At 37.8% G+C, this 7564-nt stretch overlaps 1 pseudogene; it reads right to left on the reverse strand.

The window, feature by feature from the left end:
* Positions 1 to 3528: 3528 nt before the first annotated feature.
* On the reverse strand, positions 3529 to 4538 carry LOC147358124 (olfactory receptor 51A7-like; annotated as a pseudogene).
* Positions 4539 to 7564: the final 3026 nt, after the last annotated feature.

Consider the following 7564-nt stretch of genomic DNA (forward strand, 5'->3'; position numbering starts at 1 on the left):
ACTCAGCTGAGGCCTCAGACTTGGTTGGATCATTATCAGCTACTAGTGTCAATAAATCTTCAAATTATTCTAACACCCAACCTTCCTGTCTTTCCCACTTGCACCTGGTGAAACAACCAATGTACTCTGAGTCCAGCCCAAATTGCAGATTTGTAAGTTAAATGAATAGCTGTTTGTTTGTTTTTTGTTTGTTTGTATGTATGTATGTTTTTAAGACACTACCTTTCGGGATTCTTTGTTAACCATACGTTAACTGTGTTCCATATGTTAACTGTGTTAAAGTGAAAAATGTTTATATAGAAGCTAAAAGAAAGATTTCTTCCTTCAGCTAGGGAAAGAAATGGAATGAAAGATTTCCTTGAGTTGGCATAGAAGGCAGCCTTCAGGGATGTATTGAAGTTATACAGGCAAACTGGAAAGTGATGGTCCAGCCTGAGAGAACAGCATTTGCTAACCTGACACAGAGGTGAGGGAGAGGACCCTGTCTTCAGGAAAATATCTGAAGTTGTTCTTATTGCCATTGTTCTTCCGTAGCAAGTCAGAGAAGAGTAGATAACATGGGGGTGGGTGGTGGTAAGTGGACTGAGGTGGAGGCACTGACCCTATCATTATAAGCCAATGAACTAAAAAGAGAGAATTCCTTACACCCTCCTATTTGTGCACTGCAGCTCTACTACATTGCTCCAGATTTTTTTTAATGGATTTTTTGAATTATACTTGCCAGAACAGTATTTGTAATTTTGACTTGGAGATATTTGCAAGGAAAGCAGATCTGGATAAGATACTACCAAGGGTAGTTTTGAACATCTAGGGGGAAGCATGAGGATGTTGTGTTCCTGCATAGTTTTAGTTCAGGGTCTAGAAAGAGAGTGACAGAGGGCCAAGGATAGAATTCTCTACTAGGACCTTTATGTGGAGGCTGTTCTCTCTCACTGGAAGTTAGTCTCATTCAAGGCTACCTATCACATTTGGCATTTAACATTTCATGTGTCATGCCCCACTGCCAACCAGTGCTCCATCCAGTCTGGCATAAGAAAACTGTTTCCAATGACAGCTATGTGGGAACCTTCGATGATACCACTTGAAAGATCCAAGATTACTTATAGACAGCAAATAGAATATGTCCTTGAGTATCATGAGTGGTTTATGGATTGAACCCACTGCTCATGTGTTTCCCTCATTGTCAGGCAGGTTCTTTATCACTAGTTTCACTTGAGAAGCCCCCACAAAACTTCAAAACAATCACAAAGCCACTACAAATACTGAAGCATACATTGCAACTCCACATCTGGAAACAATATGTATGCCATCTACAGGCAATTTCAATCCTTCAGTGGGAGTCATGTTCTCTTATATCTTATAATGAATTAAAGAGTTATTGTGACATACTAGTCAGTAGAGTAAACTTGGAGTCAGTTTTGAGAAAGTTCTGCATTCTAACTGTGAACTTAGGAACTTTTTCTATTAAAATGAATCTAACAATGTCTATCCCACAAGGCTTTTTACGTAGTCCAAGTATTTTATACATATGTATATATATACACACATATATATATGAAAGTTTCAAAACAATTCTTAGCATGTTTTTTAGCTTCAAATAATTTTTAGTTACTTTCATTCCTAAAACAAAGCCTAATGACACAGAATAAAACATACCATGGAGACTGTGTAATCAGTCAGAGAAGAACCTCTGAAACAGCCCTGAGGTGAAGGAGAACCACTTCCTTCAAAAAAAAAAATGGAAAATTTTCCAAGGGGAATGTCCTAGCTGATTCTTAAAGAACAAGCAGAATTTAAGTAGACAAAACTCTGTGCTGTACTGTGCTATGCTTAGTCGTTCAGTGGTGTCCAACTCTTCACGACCGCATGGTCTGTACCCCACCTGGCTCCTCTGTCCATGGGATTTCCCAGGCAAGAATACTGGATTGGGTCTCCATTTCCTTCTCCAGTGGATCTTCCTGACCGGGGAATTGAACTGGGGTCTCCTGCATTGCAGGCAGATTCTTTACCAGCTGAGCTACCAGGGAAGCCCAAACTGTGTGAGTGAAGGAATGTTCCCTCAGGCCACAAGTATTTGTTGAGTGTGTGTGTGTGTGTGTGTGTGTGTGTTTTCCTAGGCAGAGTCTGCATCCTAGAAACACAGTGGGCAAAATATTAAAGAAAGACTTTGTTCTTGGTTTATATTTTTGTTTTTTTGTTTTATTTTTAATTGGAGGATAATTGCTTTACAGCATTGTGTTGGTTTCTGCCAAATATCATCATGATTCAGCCACAGGTATACCTATGTCCCCTTCTTCTTGACTATCCCTCCGCCTCCTTCCCCATCCCTCCCCTCTAGGTTGTTACAGAGCTGAGAGACACAGACAATAGAAAAATCAGTGAGTAACCATTTCAGATAGCACCAAGTGCTCTGAAGGAAACCAAATGGGATGGTTCAATAAAATTCTAAATTATGTAAGATATGAAATATTGAAAGGAAAAGCATTCCAAAAATGCAGAATAAATGTCAATGGTCTGAGGTGGGCAAAAAAAAACAAAGACAAAGAAAAAAACCCCAAAACTGAAAGGTTGTAGGAAAAACAAACAGACCAGTGCCAGTATGGCTAGAGCTAAGTGAGTAAACATTAACCAGTGGAAAATTAGAAAGCAATAATTTGATATTAGATACAGGGGACAGGAATGCTAGGCAAAGCTGATGTTTTAAGGTCACTGTCAGAAAAGATTCCTTGATTTAGGTGACTGTGAGCGTTTAAAATGCTCTGAGGGACCTAGGATGAAGTCCTTTGTATCTAATATTGTGATTGTTAAACTTTGCAACGTATGCAACCCAGAAATGATGGGAAAAGGGAAGAAATGAACTGCACCTTCCTGTGAGAATTCTGAGGCTCAGACTCCTCTGAAGACATTTAAAAGTACCAAAATCTGGTTCACTTATACTACTTATAAATATTCCATCACTATTTGTCAAATTAAATGCTCTATCCATAATGTATTCTTGACTTTATAATAAATTCCATACTGCACAGCTTTTCACTCTCCCCCCAGTCTTCCATTAAATGGTAAATGCTGTGGCACTGAATACACTGTGTGTGCTTAGCTGCTCATCCATGTCCAACTCTTTGTGACACCATAGACACTACCCTGCCAGGCTCCTCTGTCTGTGGGATTTTTCGGGCAAGAATACTGGAGTGGATTGCCATTTCCTTCTCCAGGGGATCTTCCTGACCCAGGGATTGAACTTGCATCTCCCATGTCTCCTGCATTGCAGGTGAATTCTTTTACCTGTTGAGCCATCGGGGAAAGTCCTGAATATATTGTAGATGCCAATACATACTGGTCAACAGTTTATTGCCTAAATATTCAGTGCTTGTCTCTTGTTGTTGTCAGTCAGTCGCTAAATTGTGTCCGACTCTTTGCAACCACGCAGACTGCAGCGCGCCAGGCCTCCCTGTCCCTCACTATCTTCCGGAGTTTGCCTAAGTTCATGTCCATTGAATTGGTGATGCCATCCAATATCTCATCCTCATCTTATCTCCTACATACGTTAGATAGCTTCTCCAAGACTTTCTCCCGGATTTGTTAAGTCTTTACACAATACACAATGGGGTTCATTAGGGGTGGCAACAACAAGAATATGTGTGCAATAAGGATTATAGCAAGGGGGCTTTTGTACTTGGCAAAGCGGTGCATGGCAGCCAGTGTAATGATGGGCACATAGAAAATGAGTACAGCACAGAAATGGGAGACACAGGTGTTCAGGGTCTTAAGTCTCTCTGCCAAAGATGCAATGCTGAGTACAGTCTTCAGGATCAGTGTATAAGAAAGAACAATGAAAGCCAAGTCCAGCATAGTACAGAGAGCAACAAAGAACCATAGATAACATTGATCTTGTTGTCAGAGCAGGCCAGCTTCATGGTATCCTGATGAAGACAGTATGAGTGAGAAAGGACATTCTTCTGACAATATTTCAATCTTCTTAGCATGAAAGGAAATGGAAGCACTAAGAGAAGGCTCCTGGTGGCTAAAATCAGTCCCATTTTAGCAACTCTGTTGCTAGTGAGGAGAGAATTATATCTCAGGGAATTGTGAATGGCAAGAAAGCGATCCAAAGACATAACCAGCAGTACTGAGGACTCCATGATTGTGAACCCATGGATGGAAAATTCTTGAGCAAAGCAGGCATTGGGTGAAATTTCCATGGCATTGAACAAGAAGATTCTCAGCATGGTGGGGAGAGAGGAGAAGGACAGGCCCAGGTCAGAGATAGCCAACATGGCAAGAAAATAATACATGGGTTCATGAAGAGGGCTCTGTCTTTATGATAAAGAGAATGGTACTGTTGCCCATGATGGCAACCAGATATAGGAGGCAAATGGGAATGGAGATCCACTCGTGGGCATGTTCCAATCCTGGAATTCCAATCAGAAGGAAAAGTTGGACCTCAGAGTTATTGAGAACAGCCATGAGAAGTGGGAATATGAACTCTTTAGCCAGATCTGAAATCACATAAACAAAAAGCGGTAACACTTTTGGATAAAGCTCAGTGTGGGACAGGAGTGGGGAGGAGCAGAGGGAGATGAGCAGTTTTTATTACACTATATGCAGAAGCATATATTTGACAAAATATTAATAAAAAGAAACTGCCAACATTTGTCAAAAAGCCTTAAACATGTTCATGTCCTCTAACATAGGAATTTTACTTACAGTAATTTATCCTAAGGAGGTGGTTTTCCAACATTTCTAGCCAAATATGAAACTCATGTCAAAGCAGAGCTGCTTTGATTGAGTTACTGACAGATACTCAGAATCTTTTCTACAGCTTTTCCACATGATCTTCAGTAGTTCTCCTGTACAGAGATCCCTGTAGATATCTACACTATGGTGAATAGCAAATGCTAGAAAGCAAATTTATAAGGTAATTTAATTCTTAAATTTATGATCTTGGTATTTATTACTCTATTTTATACATGAGCATAAACACCACTCTAGGCTCAAAAAATCATGAACAGGTATCTGTAATATATTAATATTGATGATATAGTGGTTTTCAAATGAAAAGCTAGGAGAAATGGAACATGGATACACCCTTGGGAGTTATGTATCTGTAATGCCTTCATTTTCCTACACAAAATATGATAGTTTCCAGCTCAAACACCTTTGGCCCACACTTCAAGTTATTATTTATTATTTCAAGAGAAAATGTTGAAGCCATACATTAGTATCATATTCATCTTGTTTCTCTTGATCAATTATCTTATATTTTTCTCTCTATGACTGAATTAGTCAAAGAAATTCAAAATGAAAAATATCCCAATCATTCCATTTACCTTTGTAAGGTAAAAATATTAACTCCACCTATGCATTAAACTAAATTTTGGTTTTATTGTTAAAGTCTCTTACATGAATCTGAACAAACTGAGAGACAGTGAATGACAGGGGAGCCTGAGTGCAAAGAATTGGACACAACTTATCAACTGATTAATGTCATTAAAGAGTTCAAAGATTATGTTTTCAAAGGTAAAATATACAGTCTTGCAGCTTATGAAATTTTTGAGCTTTAAGATATCCCAGTGTTAGATAATTGATATAAATTACCAGAGAAATACACATATTTAAGCTAACCATTATAAATCCCATTTGTATTTGGTAAGCATAATGAATACATGCATATGTAAATACAACTTATTAAAGTAATAATTTCAATTGTACAAAAATAATGGCAAAACACAAAAATAAAGGGAGAAACAAAGGAAGTCAAGAGTTCACGTGAGGCATTAACCTCATTAGAGAATTTATTTTAAAGTTCAAATTGCAACAGATGAAAAATCATCAGTGTCCAAGGGAAAATTTAGGGGACATTGGAAATCATTTGGCTAAACTGAAGTTTGATTGTGAATTGATATTTTATTTTGTAATTCTTTAGAAGATAACCAAGAAAATGTAATAAATAGTCAGCAGCCCTTTGTTCATATTATATATGAACATTTTGGGGTATTTTCTATGCAGTTCTGTTTTGTCAGCTTGTAAAAGAACCTCACCCACCGACTTGGAGCTGCTAAGCTGTTGGACAGATCTTATTTATCACCCATGATGGCAGCAAGCCTCCTGTCAAGTCCCAAGAAAGTGCATTTTGGAGATGGTAGTAGATTTTAAAATGCTGTAAATCTCATTCTGTATGTAATCTGTCAAACTTTGCCTATTTAGCAAATTTTATGCTGACCCTTCCACCCTAGGAGGAAATCCTCATTTCCCAAAAGCATATAACCCTTTCCTTTTTTGCTTTTTTGACTAGGGGTATTGCTTTTGGTCTTCTGGGGAATATTTCAGCTGTGCAGTTTTTACTATAGTCTCTTCTATACTTTTATAATGTACTATTTTCATGTATACCTACCCAACCAAACCCCCATTATATACATGGACTGCTAAATACTGTAAAACATAGATGGGATTTTATTTGTCTTCACATATCTGCCATCAACATAGTTTCTATAATATGAAAGTTTCTTGGGAGGCATGCAAAGAGTGAATGCGAGTGGAACAAATATAAGACATAGAATCATTTCTTTGTGCCATCTCCCTTTCTTTTGTAGTGGTAAACAAGGGATATTTATGCTCAGTCCATTCACGTGCATTTTCAGTGGTAAACTTGTTCTTACACACTATGCTTTTGAATACAGAGTCTGAACTTCAGGAAAAACAGCTCAAGAGAAATATTGGTCATCAAATCAGAAATATTGAACTGGTAGTTGATATCTATGGTCATTGGAATAGATGAGATCTGTTAGGAAACTGTGCAAAATACAAAATTGAAATCTCAGATTGAACCCTGAAGAATAGCAAGATTGTTGAGAGCATCTTGCTCAAGAACATCCGACATCAGGAAGAAAAATTAAGAGAGTGGGATAGAGTATACTCCCATGGAATATTTCCAGGATATGGTCATCAGTTCAAACATTGCCTAGATTTCTTAGAATTTCCATTCTTTAAGGAAAAAAAATAAACCCTCAAGTATGATACAGAAACATCTGGGTATATGTCTCATCTTTGCAGATTACCAGCTGTGTGAACTTGGGTAAGCTTCTGGTGTTTACTCTTCTGTTAAATATTGTAAACAATAATATCTATCTAACATAGTTATCTTAGAAAGTCTGATATAGTTTTTGCATACTGAATATATTACTAAGTATCAGCTACTATTAAATATTTCAACAAAAATTTCCTAACCATTTCTTCTTCACATCAAGTCCTAGACTGGCCAAAGAAGGTTTTTTATTTTTTCAGTTGACATTAAGGCTTGTTATTACTTTTCATATTATCCAATAAATGGGATCTTGCTAATATCAGATTTAATAAAATTATTTTTAACCTTCAGACCACACAACCCCATCCATAATCCCTTTATACACACACACACACACACACACACACACACACACACACACAAAGTCTCTCCCTCTCTCTCAAGCTACTTCTTCCTCCCCATAGTCATTTCTTCAGATATGAAGTGTTTCACAAAGCCTTAGCTTTGGGTTTTCAAGAGGAGTTTTAACTACTTGCACATACC

This window comes from Bos grunniens, chromosome 15 (genome assembly GCF_055505025.1).
Source record: "Bos grunniens cultivar Pamir isolate PY7600 chromosome 15, Bosgru_T2T1.0, whole genome shotgun sequence".
Classification (NCBI taxonomy): domain Eukaryota; kingdom Metazoa; phylum Chordata; class Mammalia; order Artiodactyla; family Bovidae; genus Bos; species Bos grunniens.